Source organism: Lepisosteus platostomus, chromosome 1 (assembly GCF_059453375.1).
Source record: "Lepisosteus platostomus isolate fLepPlt1 chromosome 1, fLepPlt1.hap1, whole genome shotgun sequence".
NCBI lineage: Eukaryota > Metazoa > Chordata > Actinopteri > Semionotiformes > Lepisosteidae > Lepisosteus > Lepisosteus platostomus.
Genome location: NC_142611.1, coordinates 52902840 through 52910481, shown reverse-complemented (window position 1 = coordinate 52910481; position 7642 = coordinate 52902840). Strand labels below are relative to the sequence as shown.

The window sequence follows — 7642 nt, the reverse complement described above, 5'->3', positions numbered from 1 at the left end:
GGAGGCGGGACGGAACCGGCTCTTTTCCAATCGCACATCATAAATTCCGGAACTTTACCAAATTGCGGTGGGAGGTGACATTTTCAAGACATATCTACTGTGCAGTGAGAGAAATACACGAGCCTAGGGAGGTGCGATTTAAATAACCCATTAATCTCAAACCTGGAATACACAAACCTTGTTGCGGGCAGGTTTCTCATTTTATCTGACTCTTAACGTCACGTACGTAGTGTTCATTATGTTCTCAGTCAGTCCACGTACCCTTAACTGGTGTGTATTTTATTCTTTGACTTGTAAACATACTAAAAAATGAAAAGACCCGCAAGTGTTTCAGGGCGCAGAACTCCTTCCTGGGCTCTATGGACGGATCATTGTCGCTCACAGCACGGACAAAGCGGCTGGACGCTCTGCAGTCACCGTGTCGTGTCGTGTCGTATTACAGTAACTTTACTGTGCATCGGAAACCCGTTAAAGGGAGAAGGCGACCCGCTGCAGTGAAATAGATTCTTATTATTAAATAACAGATGCTGCAGGTGTTGATTCTTAGCGACACAAGTCGGACCAACTGGGCTGGCGGGAAAGAGTGACGTCACCCCTGACAGCCGGCCGGCGGACTCGTGCTGATGACGTCTGAAGGAAGTCGCCCACGGCCTTATGGGAAATGTAGGTGTTATACAGTAAGCTATTATTCACGTTTATTGTAGTAGTAGCAGTAGTAATAATAATTAAAAAACGAGTTGTCTATATTACGAACTTTCGAAATATTGCATAATGTTAAATTTCAATCCCATTGGAAATAATAAAAAATATCGTTTGTAATTGACTTAATTATTATACTGCCACGTTATTGTATACATTAAGTGAAATGATCTGGGAAGAGTCCTACGTTTGAACATTTTAAAATAGATGCGAAGGTGTATTTGCAGGTTTCGAAATGTAGAAATATGAAAGCGGTGCTGACTTTCTTTATTTACTCTGTTTAAACTTTTTTCATAATGTCTATTTTTATTGTAATAAATACCCCTGACGATGTTTTGATATGTTATATATACTCTTGATTGTATTGTATTTTTTGTTGATGGGGAAATGTAGTTGTTAGAGAGACTCGTATGGAGTTTGCTTGCTCTGCCCGTGTTCTCATGGATTTCCTCCTGCAGTGCACCAGTCTCATCCACACTGATACTGGTGGGTGGGTTGTGTTGTGGGGTAATGGGCTGTGGTGTGAGTGTGTGTCTGTGTGCCCTGTGTTAGGGAGAGGTATCCCCTCCAGCGTGAACAAACATGCAGACTCCACACACACAACACCCCTGGAATCAAACCCAGGGCCCCAGTGCTATGAGGCAGCAATGCCAACCAATGTGCCCCCTTTGAAAATGCCTTAGTATCACATTAATGTGAAAATGTGCCACAATCCTACTGGGTGAGAAATTGGGAAATTACATGTGATTGTCAGGGAGGCATGGCAGCGCAGTGGTTAGCAGTGCTGGGGCCCTGGGTTCAGTTCCTGGGCCTGTGTGCAGTTTGCGTGTTTTAATAATCTCATGTCATAATCTACTAAAGCTCTAGTTTGACCTAAATGTGACAAGAAACTTAACAGTTAGAATTTGAACCATAATCATTTGTGTTTAGTATTTGTTACTCTGATCCTCCTGGAAGGAAGTGGCCTTTGTAAGATTCCTGTCCTGACGAGTAGCAGTTTAGAGTTTGCTGTCCACTTCAATTACAGCTCCTATACCTCATTTCACATCATTCACCAGCCTGTAAAGGGGGTTTTAATAGTATGGGATTTGTGTGTTCACTTGTATGCAGACCACTGTAGGTACAGGTTGTTTTAAGCCAGGCAGGACTAATTGCTGCATATTCAATTCCAGCTTCATCATTCCCTGGGGAAAACGTGTTTCAGTTCACAGTACTGATGTTGCCAAACCAACAAGTGGGACAGTATTTGAAAACCTTTTCAATGAGAGATTTGTAGAAAAGTGTTAGTATTGTTCTGTTTCCTTTGAGGTCACCAAGCTTATAAATGGTCTCACAACGTTTGTCTCGTCTCAGGTTTATCAAGTCAAGTCAAGTTCAAGTTTATTGTCATTACACTCATATACATGGTATATGATATAACGAAATGCTATTTAGCTAGCTCTCGGACTTAAGTAGTACAAAGTGAAAAAAAACACAACAACAATACAATTGTGTAGCAAAAGAAAGACAGAAACAACAGGCAGTGTGCAAAAAAAACAACAACAGACGATGTGCAAAAAAACAACAACAACAGGCAATGTGCAAAAAACAACAACAGGCAATGTGCAAAACAACAAAAAGGTAACAGGTTATGTGCAAAAATATGCATCAACAGAATAAAATAAAGGGATACAAATTATGGGGAGTGAGCTTTTGACATGTACGGTAGAGGTAGATTTTCAATGTGTGTTTGGGTTTTTGGTAAGAAAGAAAGGAAGAAGGCACTGTGAGGTTCAGATCATAGGTGAGAGTGAGAGAGGCTGGGAATTTAACAGTTTGATAGTGCGGGGGTAAAAACTGTCTCTGAGTCTGGTAGTCCTGGCCCGAATGGTCCGGTACCGTTTTCCAGATGGTAGCAGATCATAAAGTCTGTAGCTGGGGTGTGTGGGGTCTTTGATTATGCTTAGAGCTTTCCTCAAGCACCGTCTGTCATAAATGTCCTGGATAGATGGGAGGGTAACCCCAGTGATGGACTTGGCAGTTTTCACCACCCGCTGTAGGGCTTTGCTGTCCGTAGCACTGCAGTTGCCATACCACACTGTGATGCAGCCTGTCAGTGTGCTTTCTGTAGTGCATCTGTAAAAGGTAGTGAGGATCTGGGGACATATCTTGGCTTTCTTCAACCGTCTTAGGAAGTACAGGCACTGTTGCGCTTTCTTGATCAGACAGGTGGTATTGAGAGACCATGTGAGGTCCTCGGTGATATGGACACCAAGGAATTTAAAGTTACTGACCCTTTCCACTTCAGTCCCGTTGATGTGGATATGGGCATGTCCGGTTTGCAGTTTCCTGAAATCAACGATCAGCTCCTTGGTTTTGCTGACGTTGAGGGTGAGGTTGTTGTCATCACACCGTGTTGTAAGGAGATTGACCTCCTCCCTGTAGGCCCTCTCATCATTGTCTGTGATCAGACCTACAACTGTGGTGTCATCGGCAAACTTGATGATGGAGTTGGTGTTGTGTTTGGTCTTACAGTCGTGGGTATAGAGGGAGTAGAGCAATGGACTAAGCACACACCCCTGGGGGACCCCAGTGTTCAGAGTTACTGTGCCGGAGGTGTGGTTTCCAAGCCTGACAGCCTGAGGTCTGCCTGTCAGAAAGTCCCAAATTCAGTTGCAGAGGGTGTTGTTGAGACCCAGTGCACTGAGTTTCTTGACTAGTTTCTCTGGGATGATAGTGTTAAAAGCTGAGCTGAAGTCGATGAATAGTAGTCTTGTGTATGTGTTCTTTTTGTCCAGATGGGATAGGGCCATGTGTGTGGCAATGGAGATTATCTGACCAGTCCCAAGGATCCTTAGTCACAGACAGCTTCTACAGTCTTACCGTTCATTACAGTAGGCTGGAGGGATGTGTATTTCTCCTAAAATAGGTGAGTATTTTTTTGTTCTTGAAACATTTAACATCCAAGAGAATACTGCCCTAGAATAAGAATCGCTTTTATTCGCCAGTACGTGTCAGGTACAGGAATTTGCCTTGGTACATTTGGAACCTGCTCAATACAAACTCCACACAAAATAGGTGAGTTTTTTTTGTTTTTGAAACATTTAACATCAAAATGGATACCGCCCTAGATGTAAGGCCTCCCATTTCAATGTAGAGGAGATTTTAAACTCTAAAGACACTTAAAGGTATCTCTACCCTCTCCTCTGTTTGATCATCAGTCACATATAATAATAATAATAATTGCTTACACTTATATAGCGCTTTTCTGGACACTCCACTCAAAGCTCTTTACAGATAATGGGGACACCCCTCCACCACCACCAATGTGCAGCATCCACTTGGATGATGCGACTGCAGCCATAGTGCGCCAGAACACTCACCACACATCAGCTATATCTGAAAACTGATCCAGTCCGGGTTTTCCACTTGAATCCAGATCCATTAGAAAAATTGATCTGGTCCAGGTTTTCCAAAGACAGTCCGGATCCATTAGAAAATCCGGGTTTACCCCTGAGAATCCGGATCCATTTGAAATCTGATCCAGTCTGGGTTTTCCCCTGCGACTCCGGATCCATTGGAAGTTGCCAGTTGTGAGTTGCAGAGTAATGTAATCAAGGATAACCTCTTTGATTTGACTGATATTGAGCTAGAGATTGTTTTGACTGTCTAAGACGTTTCTATCCTTTACAGTTATTCATTGTTATTATTTCAAAATTTCAGAACACCAGTACGTGTCAGATACAGGAATTTGCCTTGGTACATTTGGAACCTGCTCAACACAAAACCCACACAGGTGCAAAAGGAGCAGAGTAAAGAGTGGCAGCAGAGTAAAACCCAGACTGGATTAGACTTCCAATGGATCTGGACTGTCGGGGAAAACCAGGACTGGATCAGATTTCCAATGGATCCTGAGTGTCAGAGGAAAACCCGGACCGGATCGCATTTCCAATGGATCCAGACTGTCTTGGAAAAACCTGGACTGGATCAGACTTCTAATGGATCCAGAATGTCTTTGTAAAACCTGGACTGGATCATATTTCCGATAGATCCAGAGTGTTATGTCCCAGTGTGGTCCATGTGATTTGATGTTATGTTCTACACTTCCTGACTTTGGTTGTTCTCCCTCCTCATTGGTTCATTAATTCATCCATCTGTGCCGTTGTGACATCATCTTCAATCAACTCTCGACCATTCAAACCTCGGCTTATTCAGTATTTAACTTGGAGGTTTTCAGAATGAAGGGGCCTTCTGCTTGACTTCGTTTCTGCTCGGTTCAGCTTAGTTTAGCTTACATTTTGCTTCGGCTTCGTATCTCCATTTTTGTTTGTTTTGCTTCGTGTGTGTTTCCATATAGCTTCGACTTTGTTAGTTTGTGTTAGTCTCCTCGCATTTTCGTTTGTTTGTGTTTATCCTTTATTTCGCCATTACCTTGTCCAAATGTGTCATATCAACCTCTGTGCTCCTTTGTACCCTATTCCTTGTCTGCTTTCGTTTTCCCTTATTTGTATCCGTAACTCATTTGTGTATTTGTGTGAACTTTTGTGTATAGGGTTAGTTAAGTTAGCTGGTACATTTGTGCACACTTAGGTGGTCTCTGTATTAGTAACACTAGTTTAGGATGGGTGAGTGCCTTTAGACTTGTATGGTTTTGGGTAGTTAGTGAAGGTTAGCCAGGGCATTAGAAGACGCAGAAGACCGCATGTTTTGGGTTTTGTTTTTGTAGTTAGGTCAGCTTCCCCTCACTTTATTTGCCTGCTCCATTTTGTTTGTTGTTTTTCTTTTCTTTTGCACTGCTCTAGTACCCTTTCCCTGTGTGTTATTGTATCCTATATTATATACCAGTCATTTATTCACTTTAAAATAAATATCTTTTGCACCAAAACATGTTGTCATGCTTCCTGAGTCCCTCACCAAAAACCCACCTGCATTCAAAACCATCCTAAATGTTACACCCCTTTACCCCTAAACACTTGGGTTCATAACGGAGTGTCAGGGGAAAACCAGGACTGGATCAGGTCTCCAATAGATCCGGAGTCTCAGGGGAAAACCCGGACCGGATCATATTTCGAATGGATCCGGACTGTCTTGGGAAAACCAGGACCGGATCAGATTTGTAATGGATCTGGAGTCTCAGGGGAAAACCCGGACCAGATCAGATTTCTAATGGATCCGGACTGTCTTTGGAAAACCCGTACCGGATCAGTTTTCTAATGGATCCGGATTCTCAGGGGAAAACCCGTACCGGATCAGATTTCCAATGGATCCGGATTCTCAGGGGAAAACCCGGACCGGATCAGATTTCTAATGGATCCGGACTGTCTTTGGAAAACCCGGACCGGATCAGATTTCTAATGGATCCCGACTGTGTCCATGTAGTCCATGTGTCCATCCGGACTATGTCCATGTAGACTCCACAATAAACTTCGCCAGGTTTAAAAATTAAACTTGTTTTATTCACATTCACTTTGGTTTCGGTAACAAACAAGAAAAAGGAGAAGTTTTGCAGAACACCAAAACCCTACACAGAGTGTAAGGGGAAACCAGGACCGGACCAGACTTCCAGTGGATCCGGATTGTGAGAGAAAAACCTGGAGTGTAAAGTGAAATTGTGATAGTATCAGATTTCCAATGGATCCGGATTCTCAGGGGAAAACCCGGACCGGGTCAGTTTTCTAATGGATCCGGATTCTCAGGGGAAAACCCGGACCGGATCAGATTTCTAATGGATCCGGACTGTCTTTGGAAAACCCGGACCGGCTCAGTTTTCCGATGGATCCGGAGTCTCAGGGGAAAACCCGGACTGGATCAGTTTTCTAATGGATCCGGACTGTCTTTGGAAAACCCGGACCGGATCAGATTTCCAATGGATCCGGACTGTCTCGGGAAAACCCGGACCGGATCAGTTTTCTGATGGATCCGGACTCAAGTGGAAAACCCGGACCGGATCAGTTTTCTAATGGATCCGGATTCTCAGGGGAAAACCCGGACCGGATCAGATTTCCAATGGATCCGGATTCTCAGGGGAAAACCCGGACCGGATCAGATTTCCAATGGATCCGGATTCTCAGGGGAAAACCCGGACCGGATCAGATTTCTAATGGATCCGGACTGTCTTTGGAAAACCCGTACCGGATCAGTTTTCTAATGGATCCGGATTCTCAGGGGAAAACCCTGACCGGATCAGATTTCCAATGGATCCGGATTCTTGGGAAATCCAGGACCGGATCAGATTTCTAATGGATCCGGACTGTCTTGGGAAAACCAGGACCGGATCAGATTTGTAATGGATCTGGAGTCTCAGGGGAAAACCCGGACCGGATTAGATCTCCAATGGATCTGGATTCTCAGGGGAAAACCCGGACCGGATCAGTTTTCTAATTGATCCGGACTGTCTTTGGAAAACCTGGACCGGATCAGATTTCCAATGGATCCGGATTCTCAGGGGAAAACCCGGACCGGATCAGTTTTCTAATGGATCCGGACTGTCTTTGGAAAACCCGGACCGGATTAGATCTCCAATGGATCTGGATTCTCAGGGGAAAACCTGGACCGGATCAGTTTTCTAATTGATCCGGACTGTCTTTGGAAAACCCGGACCGGATCAGATTTCCAATGGATCCGGATTCTCAGGGGAAAACCCGGACCGGATCAGTTTTCTAATGGATCCGGATTCTCAGGGGAAAACCCGGACCGGATCAGATTTCTAATGGATCCGGACTGTCTTTGGAAAACCCGGACCGGATCAGTTTTCTAATGGATCCGGATTCTCAGGGGAAAACCCGGACCGGATCAGATCTCCAATGGATCCGGATTCTCAGGGGAAAACCCGGACCGGATCAGTTTTCTAATGGATCCGGATTCTCAGGGGAAAACCCGGACCGGATCAGATTTCTAATGGATCCGGATTCTCAGGGGAAAACCCGGACCGGATCAGATTTCTAATGGATCCGGACTGTCTTCG

General features: G+C 44.3%; 1 long non-coding RNA gene across 1 annotated transcript; it reads left to right on the top strand.

Moving 5' to 3' along the window:
- Window positions 1-5785, top strand: LOC148678124 (uncharacterized). Its single transcript, XR_015936788.1, has 4 exons — window positions 1-222; window positions 525-663; window positions 3477-3607; window positions 4402-5785. It is a non-coding gene; the product is annotated as an uncharacterized LOC148678124 (long non-coding RNA).
- Window positions 5786-7642: the final 1857 nt, after the last annotated feature.